We start from the raw sequence: 22,508 nt of genomic DNA, 5'->3' as shown, positions 1-22,508 counted from the left end.
CCTGACAAAGCAGCACCCTGACAAACAAGCAGCAGCCTGACAAACAAGCAGCAGCCTGACAAACCAGCAGCAGCCTGACACTGACAAACCAGCAGCCTGACACTGACAAACCAGCAGCCGCCTGACACTGACAAACCAGCAGCAGCCTGACACTGACAAACCAGCAGCAGCCTGACCCTGACAAACCAGCACCCTGACAAAGCAGCACCCTGACAAAGCAGCAGCCTGACAAAGCAGCAGCCTGACACTGACAAACCAGCAGCCTGACACTGACAAACCAGCAGCCTGACACTGACAAACAAGCAGCACCCTGACACTGACAAACAAGCAGCACCCTGACAAAGCAGCAGCACCCTGACAAACCAGCACCAGCCTGACAAACCAGCACCAGCCTGACAAACCAGCACCAGCCTGACAAACCAGCACCCGCCTGACAAACCAGCAGCAGCCTGACCCTGACAAACCAGCAGCAGCCTGACCCTGACAAACCAGCAGCAGCCTGACCCTGACAAACCAGCAGCAGCCTGACAAACCAGCAGCAGCCTGACAAACCAGCAGCAGCCTGACAAACCAGCAGCAGCCTGACAAACCAGCAGCAGCCTGACACTGACAAACCAGCCTGACACTGACAAACCAGCCTGACACTGACAAACCAGCCTGACACTGACAAACCAGCCTGACACTGACAAACCAGCCTGACACTGACAAACCAGCCTGACACTGACAAACCAGCAGCAGCCTGACACTGACAAACCAGCAGCAGCCTGACCCTGACAAACCACCAGCAGCAGCCTGACCCTGACAAACCACCAGCAGCAGCCTGACAAACCACCAGCAGCAGCCTGACAAACCACCAGCAGCAGCCTGACAAACCACCAGCAGCAGCCTGACAAACCACCAGCAGCAGCCTGACAAACCACCAGCAGCAGCCTGACAAACCACCAGCAGCAGCCTGACAAACCACCAGCAGCAGCCTGACAAACCACCAGCAGCAGCCTGACAAACCACCAGCAGCACCCTGACAAACAAGCAGCACCCTGACAAACAAGCAGCAGCCTGACAAACAAGCAGCAGCCTGACAAACCAGCAGCAGCCTGACAAACCAGCAGCAGCCTGACAAACCAGCAGCAGCCTGACAAACCAGCAGCAGCCTGACAAACCAGCAGCAGCCTGACAAACCAGCAGCAGCCTGACAAACCAGCAGCAGCCTGACAAACCAGCAGCAGCCTGACAAACCAGCAGCAGCCTGACAAACCAGCAGCAGCCTGACAAACCAGCAGCAGCCTGACCCACCAGCAGCCTGACAAACCAGCAGCCTGACAAACCAGCAGCCTGACAAACCAGCAGCCTGACAAACCAGCAGCCTGACAAACCAGCAGCCTGACAAACCAGCAGCCTGACAAACCAGCAGCCTGACAAACCAGCAGCCTGACAAACCAGCAGCCTGACAAACCAGCAGCCTGACAAACCAGCAGCCTGACAAACCAGCACCCTGACAAACCAGCACCCTGACAAACCAGCAGCCTGACAAACCAGCACCCTGACAAAGCAGCACCCTGACAAACCAGCACCCTGACAAACCAGCACCCTGACAAACAAGCAGCACCCTGACAAACAAGCAGCACCCTGACAAACAAGCAGCACCCTGACAAACCAGCAGCAGCCTGACAAACAAGCAGCAGCCTGACAAACAAGCAGCAGCCTGACAAACCAGCAGCAGCCTGACAAACCAGCAGCAGCCTGACAAACCAGCAGCAGCCTGACAAACCAGCAGCAGCCTGACAAACCAGCAGCCGCCTGACAAACCAGCAGCCGCCTGACACTGACAAACCAGCAGCAGCCTGACACTGACAAACCAGCAGCAGCCTGACACTGACAAACCAGCAGCAGCCTGACACTGACAAACCAGCAGCAGCCTGACACTGACAAACCAGCAGCAGCCTGACAAACCAGCAGCAGCCTGACAAACCAGCAGCACCCTGACAAACCAGCAGCACCCTGACAAACCAGCAGCACCCTGACAAACCAGCAGCACCCTGACAAACCAGCAGCACCCTGACAAACCAGCAGCACCCTGACAAACAAGCAGCACCCTGACAAACAAGCAGCAGCCTGACAAACAAGCAGCAGCCTGACAAACAAGCAGCACCCTGACAAACAAGCAGCACCCTGACAAACAAGCAGCACCCTGACAAACAAGCAGCACCCTGACAAACAAGCAGCACCCTGACAAACAAGCAGCACCCTGACAAACAAGCAGCACCCTGACAAACAAGCAGCAGCCTGACAAACCAGCAGCAGCCTGACAAACCAGCAGCAGCCTGACAAACCAGCAGCAGCCTGACAAACCAGCAGCACCCTGACAAACCAGCAGCACCCTGACAAACCAGCAGCACCCTGACAAACCAGCAGCACCCTGACAAACAAGCAGCACCCTGACAAACAAGCAGCACCCTGACAAACCAGCAGCAGCCTGACACTGACAAACCAGCAGCAGCCTGACACTGACAAACCAGCAGCAGCCTGACACTGACAAACCAGCAGCAGCCTGACACTGACAAACCAGCAGCAGCCTGACAAACCAGCAGCAGCCTGACAAACCAGCAGCAGCCTGACAAACCAGCAGCAGCCTGACAAACCAGCAGCAGCCTGACAAACCAGCAGCAGCCTGACAAACCAGCAGCAGCCTGACAAACCAGCAGCAGCCTGACAAACCAGCAGCAACCTGACACTGACAAAGCACCCTGACAAAGCACCCTGACAAAGCAGCAGCACCCTGACAAAGCAGCAGCACCCTGACAAAGCAGCAGCACCCTGACAAAGCAGCAGCAGCCTGACAAACCAGCAGCACCCTGACAAACAAGCAGCAGCCTGACAAACAAGCAGCAGCCTGACAAACAAGCAGCAGCCTGACAAACCAGCAGCAGCCTGACAAACCAGCAGCAGCCTGACCCTGACAAACCAGCAGCAGCCTGACCCTGACAAACCAGCAGCAGCCTGACAAACCAGCAGCAGCCTGACAAACCAGCAGCAGCCTGACAAACCAGCAGCAGCCTGACAAACCAGCAGCAGCCTGACAAACCAGCACCCTGACACTGACAAACCAGCACCCTGACACTGACAAACCAGCACCCTGACACTGACAAAGCAGCACCCTGACACTGACAAAGCAGCACCCTGACACTGACAAACCAGCAGCCTGACAAACCAGCAGCCTGACAAACCAGCAGCCTGACAAACCAGCAGCCTGACAAACCAGCAGCCTGACAAACCAGCAGCAGCCTGACAAACCAGCAGCAGCCTGACAAACCAGCAGCAGCCTGACAAACCAGCAGCAGCCTGACAAACCAGCAGCAGCCTGACACTGACAAACCAGCAGCAGCCTGACACTGACAAACCAGCAGCACCCTGACAAAGCAGCAGCCTGACCCTGACAAAGCAGCAGCCTGACACTGACAAAGCAGCAGCCTGACCCTGACAAAGCAGCAGCCTGACACTGACAAAGCAGCAGCCTGACACTGACAAAGCAGCAGCCTGACACTGACAAAGCAGCAGCCTGACCCTGACAAAGCAGCACCCTGACAAAGCAGCACCCTGACAAAGCAGCACCCTGACAAAGCAGCACCCTGACAAAGCAGCACCCTGACAAAGCAGCACCCTGACAAAGCAGCACCCTGACAAAGCAGCAGCAGCCTGACACTGACAAAGCAGCAGCAGCCTGACACTGACAAACCAGCAGCAGCCTGACACTGACAAACCAGCAGCAGCCTGACACTGACAAACCAGCAGCAGCCTGACACTGACAAACCAGCAGCCTGACCCTGACAAAGCAGCAGCCTGACACTGACAAAGCAGCAGCCTGACACTGACAAAGCAGCAGCCTGACACTGACAAAGCAGCAGCCTGACCCTGACAAACCAGCACCCTGACAAAGCAGCAGCCTGACCCTGACAAACCAGCACCCTGACAAAGCAGCACCCTGACAAACCAGCACCCTGACAAAGCAGCACCCTGACAAACCAGCACCCTGACAAAGCAGCACCCTGACACTGACAAAGCAGCAGCCTGACACTGACAAAGCAGCAGCCTGACACTGACAAAGCAGCAGCCTGACACTGACAAACCAGCAGCCTGACAAACCAGCAGCCTGACAAACCAGCAGCAGCCTGACAAACCAGCAGCACCCTGACAAACAAGCAGCAGCCTGACAAACCAGCAGCACCCTGACACTGACAAACCAGCAGCAGCCTGACAAACCAGCAGCAGCCTGACAAACCAGCAGCACCCTGACAAACCAGCAGCACCCTGACAAAGCAGCAGCCTGACACTGACAAAGCAGCCTGACACTGACAAAGCAGCCTGACACTGACAAAGCAGCCTGACAAAGCAGCCTGACAAAGCAGCCTGACACTGACAAAGCAGCCTGACACTGACAAAGCAGCCTGACACTGACAAAGCAGCAGCAGCCTGACACTGACAAACCAGCAGCACCCTGACACTGACAAACCAGCAGCAGCCTGACCCTGACAAACCAGCAGCAGCGTGACCCTGACAAACCAGCAGCAGCCTGACCCTGACAAACCAGCAGCCTGACCCTGACAAAGCAGCAGCAGCCTGACAAACCAGCAGCCTGACCCTGACAAAGCAGCAGCACCCTGACAAAGCAGCACCCTGACAAAGCAGCAGCACCCTGACAAAGCAGCACCCTGACAAAGCAGCACCCTGACAAAGCAGCAGCACCCTGACAAAGCAGCACCCTGACAAAGCAGCAGCACCCTGACAAAGCAGCACCCTGACAAACAAGCAGCACGACAAACAAGCAGCACCCTGACACTGACAAACAAGCAGCACGACAAACAAGCAGCACCCTGACACTGACAAACAAGCAGCACGACAAACAAGCAGCAGCAGCCTGACACTGACAAAGCAGCAGCAGCCTGACAAAGCAGCAGCAGCCTGACAAAGCAGCAGCAGCCTGACAAAGCAGCAGCAGCACGACAAACCAGCAGCAGCACGACAAACCAGCAGCAGCACGACAAACCAGCAGCAGCACGACAAACCAGCAGCAGCACGACAAACCAGCAGCACCCTGACAAACCAGCAGCAGCCTGACCAACCAGCAGCAGCCTGACCAACCAGCAGCAGCCTGACACTGACAAAGCAGCAGCAGCCTGACACTGACAAAGCAGCAGCAGCCTGACACTGACAAAGCAGCAGCAGCCTGACACTGACAAAGCAGCAGCAGCCTGACACTGACAAAGCAGCAGCAGCCTGACACTGACAAAGCAGCAGCAGCCTGACACTGACAAAGCAGCAGCAGCCTGACACTGACAAAGCAGCAGCAGCCTGACACTGACAAAGCAGCAGCAGCCTGACTCTGACAAAGCAGCAGCAGCCTGACTCTGACAAAGCAGCAGCAGCCTGACACTGACAAAGCAGCAGCAGCCTGACACTGACAAAGCAGCAGCAGCCTGACACTGACAAAGCAGCAGCAGCCTGACACTGACAAAGCAGCAGCAGCCTGACACTGACAAAGCAGCAGCAGCCTGACACTGACAAAGCAGCAGCAGCCTGACACTGACAAAGCAGCAGCAGCCTGACACTGACAAAGCAGCAGCAGCCTGACACTGACAAAGCAGCAGCAGCCTGACACTGACAAAGCAGCAGCAGCCTGACACTGACAAAGCAGCAGCAGCCTGACACTGACAAAGCAGCAGCAGCCTGACACTGACAAAGCAGCAGCAGCCTGACACTGACAAAGCAGCAGCAGCCTGACACTGACAAAGCAGCAGCAGCCTGACACTGACAAAGCAGCAGCAGCCTGACACTGACAAAGCAGCAGCAGCCTGACACTGACAAAGCAGCAGCAGCCTGACACTGACAAAGCAGCAGCAGCCTGACACTGACAAAGCAGCAGCAGCCTGACACTGACAAAGCAGCAGCAGCCTGACACTGACAAACCAGCAGCAGCCTGACACTGACAAACCAGCAGCAGCCTGACACTGACAAACCAGCAGCAGCCTGACACTGACAAACCAGCAGCAGCCTGACACTGACAAACCAGCAGCAGCCTGACACTGACAAACCAGCAGCAGCCTGACACTGACAAACCAGCAGCAGCCTGACACTGACAAACCAGCAGCAGCCTGACACTGACAAACCAGCAGCAGCCTGACACTGACAAACCAGCAGCAGCCTGACACTGACAAACCAGCAGCAGCCTGACACTGACAAACCAGCAGCAGCCTGACACTGACAAACCAGCAGCAGCCTGACACTGACAAACCAGCAGCAGCCTGACACTGACAAACCAGCAGCAGCCTGACACTGACAAACCAGCAGCAGCCTGACACTGACAAACAAGCAGCAGCCTGACAAACAAGCAGCACCCTGACAAACAAGCAGCACCCTGACAAACAAGCAGCACCCTGACAAACAAGCAGCACCCTGACAAACAAGCAGCACCCTGACAAACAAGCAGCACCCTGACAAACAAGCAGCACCCTGACAAACAAGCAGCACCCTGACAAACAAGCAGCACCCTGACAAACAAGCAGCACCCTGACAAACAAGCAGCACCCTGACAAACAAGCAGCACCCTGACAAACAAGCAGCACCCTGACAAACCAGCAGCACCCTGACAAACCAGCAGCACCCTGACAAACCAGCAGCACGACACTGACAAACCAGCAGCACGACACTGACAAACCAGCAGCACGACACTGACAAACCAGCAGCACGACACTGACAAACCAGCAGCCGCCTGACAAACCAGCACCCGCCTGACAAACCAGCACCCGCCTGACAAACCAGCACCCGCCTGACCCTGACAAACCAGCACCCGCCTGACCCTGACAAACCAGCACCCGCCTGACCCTGACAAACCAGCACCCGCCTGACCCTGACAAACCAGCACCCGCCTGACCCTGACAAACCAGCAGCAGCCTGACCCTGACAAACCAGCAGCAGCCTGACCCTGACAAACCAGCAGCAGCCTGACCCTGACAAACCAGCAGCAGCCTGACCCTGACAAACCAGCAGCAGCCTGACCCTGACAAACCAGCAGCAGCCTGACCCTGACAAACCAGCAGCAGCCTGACCCTGACAAACCAGCAGCAGCCTGACCCTGACAAACCAGCAGCAGCCTGACCCTGACAAACCAGCAGCAGCCTGACCCTGACAAACCAGCAGCAGCCTGACCCTGACAAACCAGCAGCAGCCTGACCCTGACAAACCAGCAGCAGCCTGACCCTGACAAACCAGCAGCAGCCTGACCCTGACAAACCAGCAGCAGCCTGACCCTGACAAACCAGCAGCAGCCTGACCCTGACAAACCAGCAGCCTGACAAACCAGCAGCAGCCTGACAAACCAGCAGCAGCCTGACAAACCAGCAGCAGCCTGACAAACCAGCAGCAGCCTGACAAACCAGCAGCAGCCTGACAAACCAGCAGCAGCCTGACAAGCCAGCAGCAGCCTGACAAACCAGCAGCAGCCTGACAAACCAGCAGCAGCCTGACAAACCAGCAGCAGCCTGACAAACCAGCAGCAGCCTGACAAACCAGCAGCAGCCTGACAAACCAGCAGCAGGACCCTGACAAAGCAGGACCCTGACAAAGCAGGACCCTGACAAAGCAGCACCCTGACAAACAAGCAGCACCCTGACAAACAAGCAGCACCCTGACAAACAAGCAGCAGCCTGACAAACAAGCAGCAGCCTGACAAACAAGCAGCAGCCTGACAAACAAGCAGCAGCCTGACAAACAAGCAGCAGCCTGACAAACCAGCAGCACCCTGACAAACAAGCAGCACCCTGACAAACAAGCAGCACCCTGACAAACAAGCAGCACCCTGACAAACAAGCAGCACCCTGACAAACAAGCAGCAGCCTGACAAACAAGCAGCAGCCTGACAAACCAGCAGCAGCCTGACAAACCAGCAGCAGCCTGACAAACCAGCAGCACCCTGACAAACCAGCAGCACCCTGACAAACCAGCAGCACCCTGACAAACCAGCAGCACCCTGACAAACCAGCAGCACCCTGACAAACCAGCAGCACCCTGACAAACAAGCAGCACCCTGACAAAGCAGCAGCAGCCTGACACTGACAAAGCAGCAGCAGCCTGACACTGACAAAGCAGCAGCAGCCTGACACTGACAAAGCAGCAGCAGCCTGACACTGACAAAGCAGCAGCAGCCTGACACTGACAAACCAGCAGCAGCCTGACAAACCAGCAGCAGCCTGACAAACCAGCAGCAGCCTGACAAACCAGCAGCAGCCTGACAAACCAGCAGCAGCCTGACAAACCAGCAGCAGCCTGACAAACCAGCAGCAGCCTGACAAACCAGCAGCAGCCTGACACTGACAAAGCACCCTGACAAAGCAGCAGCACCCTGACAAAGCAGCAGCACCCTGACAAAGCAGCAGCACCCTGACAAAGCAGCAGCACCCTGACAAAGCAGCAGCAGCCTGACAAAGCAGCAGCAGCCTGACAAACCAGCAGCACCCTGACAAACCAGCAGCAGCCTGACAAACAAGCAGCAGCCTGACAAACAAGCAGCAGCCTGACAAACAAGCAGCAGCCTGACAAACCAGCAGCAGCCTGACAAACCAGCAGCAGCCTGACCCTGACAAACCAGCAGCAGCCTGACCCTGACAAACCAGCAGCAGCCTGACCCTGACAAACCAGCAGCAGCCTGACACTGACAAACCAGCAGCAGCCTGACAAACCAGCAGCAGCCTGACAAACCAGCAGCAGCCTGACCCTGACAAAGCAGCACCCTGACACTGACAAAGCAGCACCCTGACACTGACAAAGCAGCACCCTGACACTGACAAACCAGCACCCTGACAAACCAGCAGCCTGACAAACCAGCAGCCTGACAAACCAGCAGCCTGACAAACCAGCAGCCTGACAAACCAGCAGCCTGACAAACCAGCAGCCTGACAAACCAGCAGCAGCCTGACAAACCAGCAGCAGCCTGACAAACCAGCAGCAGCCTGACAAACCAGCAGCAGCCTGACACTGACAAACCAGCAGCAGCCTGACACTGACAAACCAGCAGCAGCCTGACACTGACAAACCAGCAGCACCCTGACAAACCAGCACCCTGACAAAGCAGCAGCCTGACCCTGACAAACCAGCACCCTGACAAAGCAGCAGCCTGACACTGACAAAGCAGCAGCCTGACCCTGACAAAGCAGCAGCCTGACACTGACAAAGCAGCAGCCTGACAAAGCAGCAGCCTGACAAAGCAGCAGCCTGACAAAGCAGCAGCCTGACAAAGCAGCACCCTGACAAAGCAGCACCCTGACAAACCAGCAGCCTGACCCTGACAAACCAGCAGCCTGACAAACCAGCAGCCTGACAAACCAGCAGCCTGACAAACCAGCAGCCTGACAAACCAGCAGCCTGACAAACCAGCAGCAGCCTGACAAACCAGCAGCAGCCTGACAAACCAGCAGCAGCCTGACAAACAAGCAGCAGCCTGACACACCAGCAGCAGCCTGACAAACCAGCAGCAGCCTGACAAACCAGCAGCACCCTGACACTGACAAAGCAGCAGCACCCTGACAAAGCAGCAGCACGACACTGACAAAGCAGCCTGACACTGACAAAGCAGCACCCTGACACTGACAAAGCAGCAGCAGCCTGACACTGACAAAGCAGCAGCAGCCTGACCCTGACAAAGCAGCAGCAGCCTGACCCTGACAAAGCAGCAGCAGCCTGACCCTGACAAAGCAGCAGCAGCCTGACAAAGCAGCAGCAGCCTGACAAAGCAGCAGCAGCCTGACAAAGCAGCAGCCTGACAAAGCAGCAGCCTGACAAAGCAGCAGCCTGACAAAGCAGCAGCCTGACAAAGCAGCAGCCTGACAAAGCAGCAGCCTGACAAAGCAGCAGCCTGACAAAGCAGCAGCCTGACAAAGCAGCAGCCTGACAAAGCAGCAGCCTGACAAAGCAGCAGCCTGACAAACCAGCAGCCTGACAAACAAGCAGCACCCTGACAAACAAGCAGCACCCTGACACTGACAAACAAGCAGCACCCTGACACTGACAAACAAGCAGCACCCTGACACTGACAAACAAGCAGCACCCTGACACTGACAAACAAGCAGCACCCTGACACTGACAAACAAGCAGCACCCTGACACTGACAAACAAGCAGCACCCTGACACTGACAAACAAGCAGCACCCTGACACTGACAAACAAGCAGCACCCTGACACTGACAAACAAGCAGCACCCTGACACTGACAAACAAGCAGCACCCTGACACTGACAAACAAGCAGCACCCTGACACTGACAAACAAGCAGCACCCTGACACTGACAAACAAGCAGCACCCTGACACTGACAAACAAGCAGCACCCTGACACTGACAAACAAGCAGCACCCTGACACTGACAAACAAGCAGCACCCTGACACTGACAAACAAGCAGCAGCCTGACCCTGACAAACCAGCAGCAGCCTGACCCTGACAAACCAGCAGCAGCCTGACCCTGACAAACCAGCAGCAGCCTGACCCTGACAAACCAGCAGCAGCCTGACCCTGACAAACCAGCAGCAGCCTGACCCTGACAAACCAGCAGCAGCCTGACACTGACAAAGCAGCAGCACCCTGACACTGACAAAGCAGCAGCAGCCTGACACTGACAAAGCAGCAGCAGCCTGACACTGACAAAGCAGCAGCAGCCTGACACTGACAAAGCAGCAGCAGCCTGACACTGACAAAGCAGCAGCAGCCTGACACTGACAAAGCAGCAGCAGCCTGACAAAGCAGCAGCAGCCTGACAAAGCAGCAGCAGCCTGACAAAGCAGCAGCAGCCTGACAAAGCAGCAGCAGCCTGACAAAGCAGCAGCAGCCTGACAAAGCAGCAGCAGCCTGACAAAGCAGCAGCAGCCTGACAAACCAGCAGCAGCCTGACAAACCAGCAGCCTGACAAAGCAGCAGCCTGACAAAGCAGCAGCCTGACAAAGCTGCACCCTGACAAAGCAGCAGCAGCCTGACACTGACAAACCAGCAGCAGCCTGACAAACCAGCAGCAGCCTGACAAACCAGCAGCAGCCTGACACTGACAAAGCACCCTGACAAAGCAGCACCCTGACAAAGCAGCACCCTGACAAAGCAGCACCCTGACACTGACAAACCAGCAGCAGCCTGACACTGACAAACCAGCAGCAGCCTGACACTGACAAACCAGCAGCAGCCTGACACTGACAAACCAGCAGCAGCCTGACACTGACAAACCAGCAGCACCCTGACAAAGCAGCAGCCTGACCCTGACAAACCAGCACCCTGACAAAGCAGCAGCCTGACCCTGACAAAGCAGCACCCTGACAAAGCAGCACCCTGACAAACCAGCAGCCTGACAAACCAGCAGCAGCCTGACACTGACAAACCAGCAGCAGCCTGACCCTGACAAACAAGCAGCAGCCTGACAAACAAGCAGCAGCCTGACAAACAAGCAGCAGCCTGACAAACAAGCAGCAGCCTGACAAACAAGCAGCAGCCTGACAAACAAGCAGCAGCCTGACAAACAAGCAGCAGCCTGACAAACAAGCAGCAGCCTGACAAACAAGCAGCAGCCTGACAAACAAGCAGCAGCCTGACAAACAAGCAGCAGCCTGACAAACAAGCAGCAGCCTGACAAACCAGCAGCACCCTGACAAACCAGCAGCACCCTGACAAACAAGCAGCACCCTGACAAACAAGCAGCAGCCTGACAAACAAGCAGCAGCCTGACAAACAAGCAGCACCCTGACAAACAAGCAGCAGCCTGACAAACAAGCAGCAGCCTGACAAACCAGCAGCAGCCTGACAAACCAGCAGCACCCTGACAAACCAGCAGCACCCTGACAAACAAGCAGCACCCTGACAAACAAGCAGCACCCTGACAAAGCAGCAGCAGCCTGACCCTGACAAACCAGCAGCAGCCTGACAAACCAGCAGCAGCCTGACAAACCAGCAGCAGCCTGACCCTGACAAAGCAGCACCCTGACACTGACAAAGCAGCACCCTGACACTGACAAAGCAGCACCCTGACACTGACAAACCAGCAGCCTGACAAACCAGCAGCCTGACAAACCAGCAGCCTGACAAACCAGCAGCAGCCTGACAAACCAGCAGCAGCCTGACAAACCAGCAGCAGCCTGACAAACCAGCAGCAGCCTGACAAACCAGCAGCAGCCTGACAAACCAGCAGCAGCCTGACAAACCAGCAGCAGCCTGACAAACCAGCAGCAGCCTGACAAACCAGCAGCAGCCTGACACTGACAAACCAGCAGCAGCCTGACACTGACAAACCAGCAGCAGCCTGACACTGACAAACCAGCAGCAGCCTGACACTGACAAACCAGCAGCACCCTGACAAACCAGCACCCTGACAAAGCAGCAGCCTGACCCTGACAAACCAGCACCCTGACAAAGCAGCAGCCTGACCCTGACAAAGCAGCAGCCTGACCCTGACAAAGCAGCAGCCTGACAAAGCAGCAGCCTGACAAAGCAGCAGCCTGACAAAGCAGCAGCCTGACAAAGCAGCACCCTGACAAAGCAGCAGCACCCTGACACTGACAAACAAGCAGCACCCTGACACTGACAAACAAGCAGCACCCTGACACTGACAAACAAGCAGCACCCTGACACTGACAAACAAGCAGCACCCTGACACTGACAAACAAGCAGCACCCTGACACTGACAAACAAGCAGCACCCTGACACTGACAAACAAGCAGCAGCCTGACCCTGACAAACCAGCAGCAGCCTGACCCTGACAAACCAGCAGCAGCCTGACCCTGACAAACCAGCAGCAGCCTGACCCTGACAAACCAGCAGCAGCCTGACCCTGACAAACCAGCAGCAGCCTGACCCTGACAAACCAGCAGCAGCCTGACACTGACAAAGCAGCAGCACCCTGACACTGACAAAGCAGCAGCAGCCTGACACTGACAAAGCAGCAGCAGCCTGACACTGACAAAGCAGCAGCAGCCTGACACTGACAAAGCAGCAGCAGCCTGACACTGACAAAGCAGCAGCAGCCTGACAAAGCAGCAGCAGCCTGACAAAGCAGCAGCAGCCTGACAAAGCAGCAGCAGCCTGACAAAGCAGCAGCAGCCTGACAAAGCAGCAGCAGCCTGACAAAGCAGCAGCAGCCTGACAAAGCAGCAGCAGCCTGACAAAGCAGCAGCAGCCTGACAAACCAGCAGCAGCCTGACAAACCAGCAGCCTGACAAAGCAGCAGCCTGACAAAGCAGCAGCCTGACAAAGCTGCACCCTGACAAAGCAGCAGCAGCCTGACACTGACAAACCAGCAGCAGCCTGACAAACCAGCAGCAGCCTGACAAACCAGCAGCAGCCTGACACTGACAAAGCACCCTGACAAAGCAGCACCCTGACAAAGCAGCACCCTGACAAAGCAGCACCCTGACACTGACAAACCAGCAGCAGCCTGACACTGACAAACCAGCAGCAGCCTGACACTGACAAACCAGCAGCAGCCTGACACTGACAAACCAGCAGCAGCCTGACACTGACAAACCAGCAGCAGCCTGACACTGACAAACCAGCAGCACCCTGACAAAGCAGCAGCCTGACCCTGACAAACCAGCACCCTGACAAAGCAGCAGCCTGACCCTGACAAAGCAGCACCCTGACAAAGCAGCACCCTGACAAACCAGCAGCCTGACAAACCAGCAGCAGCCTGACACTGACAAACCAGCAGCAGCCTGACCCTGACAAAGCAGCAGCCTGACCCTGACAAAGCAGCAGCCTGACAAACAAGCAGCAGCCTGACAAACAAGCAGCAGCCTGACAAACAAGCAGCAGCCTGACAAACAAGCAGCAGCCTGACAAACAAGCAGCAGCCTGACAAACAAGCAGCAGCCTGACAAACAAGCAGCAGCCTGACAAACAAGCAGCAGCCTGACAAACAAGCAGCAGCCTGACAAACCAGCAGCACCCTGACAAACCAGCAGCACCCTGACAAACCAGCAGCACCCTGACAAACAAGCAGCACCCTGACAAACAAGCAGCAGCCTGACAAACAAGCAGCAGCCTGACAAACAAGCAGCACCCTGACAAACAAGCAGCACCCTGACAAACAAGCAGCAGCCTGACAAACAAGCAGCAGCCTGACAAACCAGCAGCAGCCTGACAAACCAGCAGCACCCTGACAAACCAGCAGCACCCTGACAAACAAGCAGCACCCTGACAAAGCAGCAGCAGCCTGACACTGACAAACCAGCAGCAGCCTGACCCTGACAAACCAGCAGCAGCCTGACCCTGACAAACCAGCAGCAGCCTGACAAACCAGCAGCAGCCTGACAAACCAGCAGCAGCCTGACAAACCAGCAGCAGCCTGACCCTGACAAAGCAGCACCCTGACACTGACAAAGCAGCACCCTGACACTGACAAAGCAGCACCCTGACACTGACAAACCAGCAGCCTGACAAACCAGCAGCCTGACAAACCAGCAGCAGCCTGACAAACCAGCAGCAGCCTGACAAACCAGCAGCAGCCTGACAAACCAGCAGCAGCCTGACAAACCAGCAGCAGCCTGACAAACCAGCAGCAGCCTGACAAACCAGCAGCAGCCTGACAAACCAGCAGCAGCCTGACAAACCAGCAGCAGCCTGACAAACCAGCAGCAGCCTGACACTGACAAACCAGCAGCAGCCTGACACTGACAAACCAGCAGCAGCCTGACACTGACAAACCAGCAGCAGCCTGACACTGACAAACCAGCAGCACCCTGACAAACCAGCACCCTGACAAAGCAGCAGCCTGACCCTGACAAACCAGCACCCTGACAAAGCAGCAGCCTGACACTGACAAAGCAGCAGCCTGACAAAGCAGCAGCCTGACACTGACAAAGCAGCAGCCTGACAAAGCAGCAGCCTGACAAAGCAGCACCCTGACAAAGCAGCACCCTGACAAAGCAGCAGCAGCCTGACACTGACAAACCAGCAGCAGCCTGACACTGACAAACCAGCAGCCTGACACTGACAAAGCAGCAGCCTGACACTGACAAAGCAGCAGCCTGACACTGACAAAGCAGCAGCCTGACCCTGACAAACCAGCACCCTGACAAAGCAGCAGCCTGACCCTGACAAAGCAGCACCCTGACAAAGCAGCACCCTGACAAAGCAGCACCCTGACAAAGCAGCACCCTGACACTGACAAAGCAGCAGCCTGACCCTGACAAACCAGCACCCTGACCCTGACAAAGCAGCACCCTGACAAAGCAGCACCCTGACAAAGCAGCACCCTGACACTGACAAAGCAGCACCCTGACACTGACAAACCAGCAGCCTGACACTGACAAACCAGCAGCCTGACACTGACAAACCAGCAGCAGCCTGACAAACCAGCAGCAGCCTGACAAACCAGCAGCAGCCTGACAAACCAGCAGCAGCCTGACAAACCAGCAGCAGCCTGACAAACCAGCAGCAGCCTGACAAACCAGCAGCAGCCTGACAAACCAGCAGCAGCCTGACAAACCAGCAGCAGCCTGACACTGACAAACCAGCAGCAGCCTGACACTGACAAACCAGCAGCAGCCTGACACTGACAAACCAGCAGCACCCTGACAAACCAGCACCCTGACAAAGCAGCAGCCTGACCCTGACAAACCAGCACCCTGACAAAGCAGCAGCCTGACACTGACAAAGCAGCAGCCTGACAAAGCAGCAGCCTGACAAAGCAGCAGCCTGACAAAGCAGCACCCTGACAAAGCAGCAGCAGCCTGACACTGACAAACCAGCAGCAGCCTGACACTGACAAACCAGCAGCAGCCTGACACTGACAAAGCAGCAGCCTGACACTGACAAAGCAGCAGCCTGACACTGACAAAGCAGCAGCCTGACCCTGACAAACCAGCACCCTGACAAAGCAGCAGCCTGACCCTGACAAACCAGCACCCTGACAAAGCAGCAGCCTGACCCTGACAAACCAGCACCCTGACAAAGCAGCACCCTGACAAAGCAGCACCCTGACAAAGCAGCACCCTGACACTGACAAAGCAGCAGCCTGACCCTGACAAACCAGCACCCTGACAAAGCAGCAGCCTGACCCTGACAAACCAGCAGCCTGACAAACCAGCAGCCTGACAAACCAGCAGCCTGACAAACCAGCAGCACCCTGACAAACCAGCAGCACCCTGACAAACCAGCAGCACCCTGACAAACCAGCAGCACCCTGACAAACCAGCAGCACCCTGACAAACCAGCAGCACCCTGACAAACCAGCAGCACCCTGACAAACCAGCAGCACCCTGACAAACAAGCAGCACCCTGACAAACCAGCAGCAGCCTGACAAACAAGCAGCACCCTGACACTGACAAACCAGCAGCAGCCTGACAAAGCAGCACCCTGACAAAGCAGCAGCAGCCTGACAAAGCAGCACCCTGACAAAGCAGCAGCAGCCTGACACTGACAAAGCAGCAGCAGCCTGACACTGACAAAGCAGCAGCAGCCTGACACTGACAAAGCAGCAGCAGCCTGACACTGACAAAGCAGCAGCAGCCTGACACTGACAAAGCAGCAGCAGCCTGACACTGACAAAGCAGCAGCAGCCTGACACTGACAAAGCAGCAGCAGCCTGACACTGACAAAGCAGCAGCAGCCTGACACTGACAAAGCAGCAGCAGCCTGACACTGACAAAGCAGCAGCAGCCTGACACTGACAAAGCAGCAGCAGCCTGACACTGACAAAGCAGCAGCAGCCTGACAAAGCAGCAGCAGCCTGACAAAGCAGCAGCAGCCTGACAAAGCAGCAGCAGCCTGACAAAGCAGCAGCAGCCTGACAAAGCAGCAGCAGCCTGACAAAGCAGCAGCAGCCTGACAAAGCAGCAGCAGCCTGACAAACCAGCAGCAGCCTGACAAACCAGCAGCAGCCTGACAAACCAGCAGCAGCCTGACAAACCAGCAGCAGCCTGACAAACCAGCAGCACCCTGACAAACCAGCAGCACCCTGACAAACCAGCAGCACCCTGACAAACCAGCAGCACCCTGACAAACCAGCAGCACCCTGACAAAGCAGCAGCAGCCTGACAAAGCAGCAGCAGCCTGACACTGACAAACCAGCAGCAGCCTGACAAACCAGCAGCAGCCTGACAAACCAGCAGCAGCCTGACAAACCAGCAGCAGCCTGACAAACCAGCAGCAGCCTGACAAACCAGCAGCAGCCTGACACTGACAAAGCACCCTGACAAAGCAGCAGCACCCTGACAAAGCAGCAGCACCCTGACAAAGCAGCAGCACCCTGACAAAGCAGCAGCACCCTGACAAAGCAGCAGCAGCCTGACAAACCAGCAGCAGCCTGACAAACCAGCAGCACCCTGACAAACCAGCAGCAGCCTGACAAACCAGCAGCAGCCTGACACTGACAAACCAGCAGCAGCCTGACAAACCAGCAGCAGCCTGACAAACCAGCAGCAGCCTGACCCTGACAAACCAGCAGCAGCCTGACCCTGACAAACCAGCAGCAGCCTGACACTGACAAACCAGCAGCAGCCTGACAAACCAGCAGCAGCCTGACAAACCAGCAGCAGCCTGACCCTGACAAAGCAGCACCCTGACACTGACAAAGCAGCACCCTGACACTGACAAAGCAGCACCCTGACACTGACAAAGCAGCACCCTGACACTGACAAAGCAGCAGCCTGACAAAGCAGCAGCCTGACAAACCAGCAGCAGCCTGACAAACCAGCAGCAGCCTGACAAACCAGCAGCAGCCTGACAAACCAGCAGCAGCCTGACAAACCAGCAGCAGCCTGACAAACCAGCAGCAGCCTGACACTGACAAACCAGCAGCAGCCTGACACTGACAAACCAGCAGCAGCCTGACACTGACAAACCAGCAGCAGCCTGACAAACCAGCACCCTGACAAAGCAGCAGCCTGACAAACCAGCACCCTGACAAAGCAGCAGCCTGACACTGACAAAGCAGCAGCCTGACCCTGACAAAGCAGCAGCCTGACACTGACAAAGCAGCAGCCTGACAAAGCAGCAGCCTGACAAAGCAGCAGCCTGACAAAGCAGCACCCTGACAAAGCAGCACCCTGACAAAGCAGCACCCTGACAAAGCAGCACCCTGACAAAGCAGCACCCTGACAAAGCAGCAGCAGCCTGACACTGACAAACCAGCAGCAGCCTGACACTGACAAACCAGCAGCCTGACCCTGACAAAGCAGCAGCCTGACACTGACAAAGCAGCAGCCTGACCCTGACAAAGCAGCAGCCTGACAAAGCAGCAGCCTGACAAAGCAGCAGCCTGACAAAGCAGCAGCCTGACAAAGCAGCAGCCTGACAAAGCAGCAGCCTGACAAACCAGCAGCCTGACAAACCAGCAGCCTGACAAACCAGCAGCCTGACAAACCAGCAGCCTGACAAACCAGCAGCCTGACAAACAAGCAGCACCCTGACAAACAAGCAGCACCCTGACACTGACAAACAAGCAGCACCCTGACACTGACAAACAAGCAGCACCCTGACACTGACAAACAAGCAGCACCCTGACACTGACAAACAAGCAGCACCCTGACACTGACAAACAAGCAGCACCCTGACACTGACAAACAAGCAGCACCCTGACACTGACAAACAAGCAGCACCCTGACACTGACAAACAAGCAGCACCCTGACACTGACAAACAAGCAGCACCCTGACCCTGACAAAGCAGCAGCCTGACCCTGACAAAGCAGCAGCCTGACCCTGACAAACAAGCAGCAGCCTGACCCTGACAAACAAGCAGCAGCCTGACCAAGCAGCAGCCTGACCAAGCAGCAGCCTGACCAAGCAGCACCCTGACAAAGCAGCAGCAGCCTGACACTGACAAAGCAGCAGCAGCCTGACACTGACAAAGCAGCAGCAGCCTGACACTGACAAAGCAGCAGCAGCCTGACACTGACAAAGCAGCAGCAGCCTGACACTGACAAAGCAGCAGCAGCCTGACACTGACAAAGCAGCAGCAGCCTGACACTGACAAAGCAGCAGCAGCCTGACACTGACAAAGCAGCAGCAGCCTGACACTGACAAAGCAGCAGCAGCCTGACACTGACAAAGCAGCAGCAGCCTGACACTGACAAAGCAGCAGCAGCCTGACACTGACAAAGCAGCAGCAGCCTGACACTGACAAAGCAGCAGCAGCCTGACACTGACAAAGCAGCAGCAGCCTGACACTGACAAAGCAGCAGCAGCCTGACACTGACAAAGCAGCAGCAGCCTGACACTGACAAAGCAGCAGCAGCCTGACACTGACAAAGCAGCAGCAGCCTGACACTGACAAAGCAGCAGCAGCCTGACACTGACAAAGCAGCAGCAGCCTGACAAAGCAGCAGCAGCCTGACAAAGCAGCAGCAGCCTGACAAAGCAGCAGCCTGACAAAGCAGCAGCAGCCTGACAAAGCAGCAGCAGCCTGACAAAGCAGCAGCAGCCTGACAAAGCAGCAGCAGCCTGACAAAGCAGCAGCAGCCTGACACTGACAAAGCAGCAGCAGCCTGACAAAGCAGCAGCAGCAGCCTGACAAAGCAGCAGCAGCAGCCTGACAAAGCAGCAGCAGCAGCCTGACAAAGCAGCAGCAGCAGCCTGACAAAGCAGCACCCTGACAAAGCAGCAGCCTGACAAACCAGCAGCAGCCTGACAAACCAGCAGCAGCCTGACAAACCAGCAGCAGCCTGACACTGACAAACCAGCAGCAGCCTGACACTGACAAACCAGCAGCAGCCTGACACTGACAAAGCAGCAGCCTGACAAACCAGCACCCTGACAAAGCAGCAGCCTGACCCTGACAAACCAGCACCCTGACCCTGACAAAGCAGCAGCCTGACAAACCAGCAGCCTGACAAACCAGCAGCCTGACAAACCAGCAGCCTGACAAACCAGCAGCCTGACAAACCAGCAGCCTGACAAACCAGCAGCCCCCTGACAAACCAGCAGCCCCCTGACAAACCAGCAGCCCCCTGACAAACCAGCAGCCCCCTGACAAACCAGCAGCCCCCTGACAAACAAGCAGCCCCCTGACAAACCAGCAGCCCCCTGACAAACAAGCAGCACCCTGACAAACAAGCAGCACCCTGACAAAGCAGCAGCAGCCTGACAAAGCAGCAGCAGCCTTACAAAGCAGCAGCAGCCTGACAAAGCAGCAGCAGCCTGACAAAGCAGCAGCAGCCTGACAAAGCAGCAGCAGCCTGACAAAGCAGCAGCAGCCTGACAAAGCAGCAGCAGCCTGACAAAGCAGCAGCCTGACAAAGCAGCAGCCTGACAAAGCAGCAGCCTGACAAAGCAGCAGCCTGACAAAGCAGCAGCCTGACAAAGCAGCAGCCTGACAAAGCAGCAGCCTGACAAAGCAGCAGCCTGACAAAGCAGCAGCCTGACAAAGCAGCAGCCTGACAAAGCAGCAGCCTGACACTGACAAACAAGCAGCACCCTGACACTGACAAACAAGCAGCACCCTGACAAAGCAGCAGCAGCCTGACACTGACAAAGCAGCAGCAGCCTGACACTGACAAAGCAGCAGCAGCCTGACAAAGCAGCAGCAGCCTGACAAAGCAGCAGCAGCCTGACAAAGCAGCAGCAGCCTGACAAAGCAGCAGCAGCCTGACAAAGCAGCAGCACGACACTGACAAAGCAGCAGCACGACACTGACAAAGCAGCAGCACGACACTGACAAAGCAGCAGCACGACACTGACAAAGCAGCAGCACGACACTGACAAAGCAGCAGCACGACACTGACAAACCAGCAGCAGCACGACACTGACAAACCAGCAGCAGCACGACACTGACAAACCAGCAGCAGCCTGACCCTGACAAAGCAGCAGCCTGACCCTGACAAAGCAGCAGCACGACAAACCAGCAGCAGCCTGACCCTGACAAACCAGCAGCAGCCTGACCCTGACAAACCAGCAGCAGCCTGACCCTGACAAACCAGCAGCAGCCTGACAAACCAGCAGCAGCCTGACAAACCAGCAGCAGCCTGACAAACCAGCAGCAGCCTGACAAACCAGCAGCAGCCTGACAAACCAGCAGCAGCCTGACAAACCAGCAGCAGCCTGACAAACCAGCAGCAGCCTGACAAACCAGCAGCAGCCTGACAAACCAGCAGCAGCCTGACAAACCAGCAGCAGCCTGACAAACCAGCAGCAGCCTGACAAACCAGCAGCAGCCTGACAAACCAGCAGCAGCCTGACAAACCAGCAGCAGCCTGACAAACCAGCAGCAGCCTGACAAACCAGCAGCAGCCTGACAAACCAGCAGCAGCCTGACAAACCAGCAGCAGCCTGACAAACCAGCAGCAGCCTGACAAACCAGCAGCAGCCTGACAAACCAGCAGCAGCCTGACAAACCAGCAGCAGCCTGACAAACCAGCAGCAGCCTGACAAACCAGCAGCAGCCTGACAAACCAGCAGCAGCCTGACAAACCAGCAGCAGCCTGACAAACCAGCAGCAGCCTGACAAACCAGCAGCAGCCTGACAAACCAGCAGCAGCCTGACAAACCAGCAGCAGCCTGACAAACCAGCAGCAGCCTGACAAACCAGCAGCAGCCTGACAAACCAGCAGCAGCCTGACAAACCAGCAGCAGCCTGACAAACCAGCAGCAGCCTGACAAACCAGCAGCAGCCTGACAAACCAGCAGCAGCCTGACAAACCAGCAGCAGCCTGACAAACCAGCAGCAGCCTGACAAACCAGCAGCAGCCTGACAAACCAGCAGCAGCCTGACAAACCAGCAGCAGCCTGACAAACCAGCAGCAGCCTGACAAACCAGCAGCAGCCTGACAAACCAGCAGCAGCCTGACAAACCAGCAGCAGCCTGACAAACCAGCAGCCTGACAAACCAGCAGCCTGACAAACCAGCAGCCTGACAAACCACCAGCCTGACAAACCAGCACCCTGACAAACCAGCACCCTGACCCTGACCTGATGTGTGTCTTACATATAAGGTTCAGAATTACCTGTTTTAGTTTCCATTCATACCTTTATGAATTAAGATTTTCTGAGTGGAAATGTTAAAATCATATAACAATATTTTAACAGTGGAATGAATGCATAAGCAATTAAGGAACTGTTAGTTAAATCCACATGAAGCAACATAACGTCTTTAGTAGTAAAATGTGATGTATCTAGGAGTGACAATATGTTTCCAAACATTTGTATGTGCTGTGGTTTGCTGACACTAAATAATGTTAGGGGAAACAAAAAAACGACCTATTGACAGTTACAGGGTAGTGTGATTCTTGTAATAAACTTAGTTTTACCAAAGTCCTGTGTTAGTATTCAGTACAACATACACTGCATACATCCATCTTGCTTTCAGTGAGGGAAGATTTTTCTTTAAAAAAAAAAAAAAAATTTGTTCCTTGGTAAAGTTGGTTTGTCTCACAGGTACCGAATTTGTATAATTAAAATAAGATAAGATATTGACATAATATATTTTTGGTTTTATAAACAACTGACAGGAAAAACAAAAACCTGAGATATTACCATATCCAGTGGTAAACAATAATCAGTC

This window comes from Brienomyrus brachyistius, unplaced genomic scaffold (genome assembly GCF_023856365.1).
Source record: "Brienomyrus brachyistius isolate T26 unplaced genomic scaffold, BBRACH_0.4 scaffold250, whole genome shotgun sequence".
In the NCBI taxonomy this organism is placed as follows: Eukaryota; Metazoa; Chordata; class Actinopteri; order Osteoglossiformes; family Mormyridae; genus Brienomyrus; species Brienomyrus brachyistius.
Note: the sequence above shows the minus strand (reverse complement) of the source record.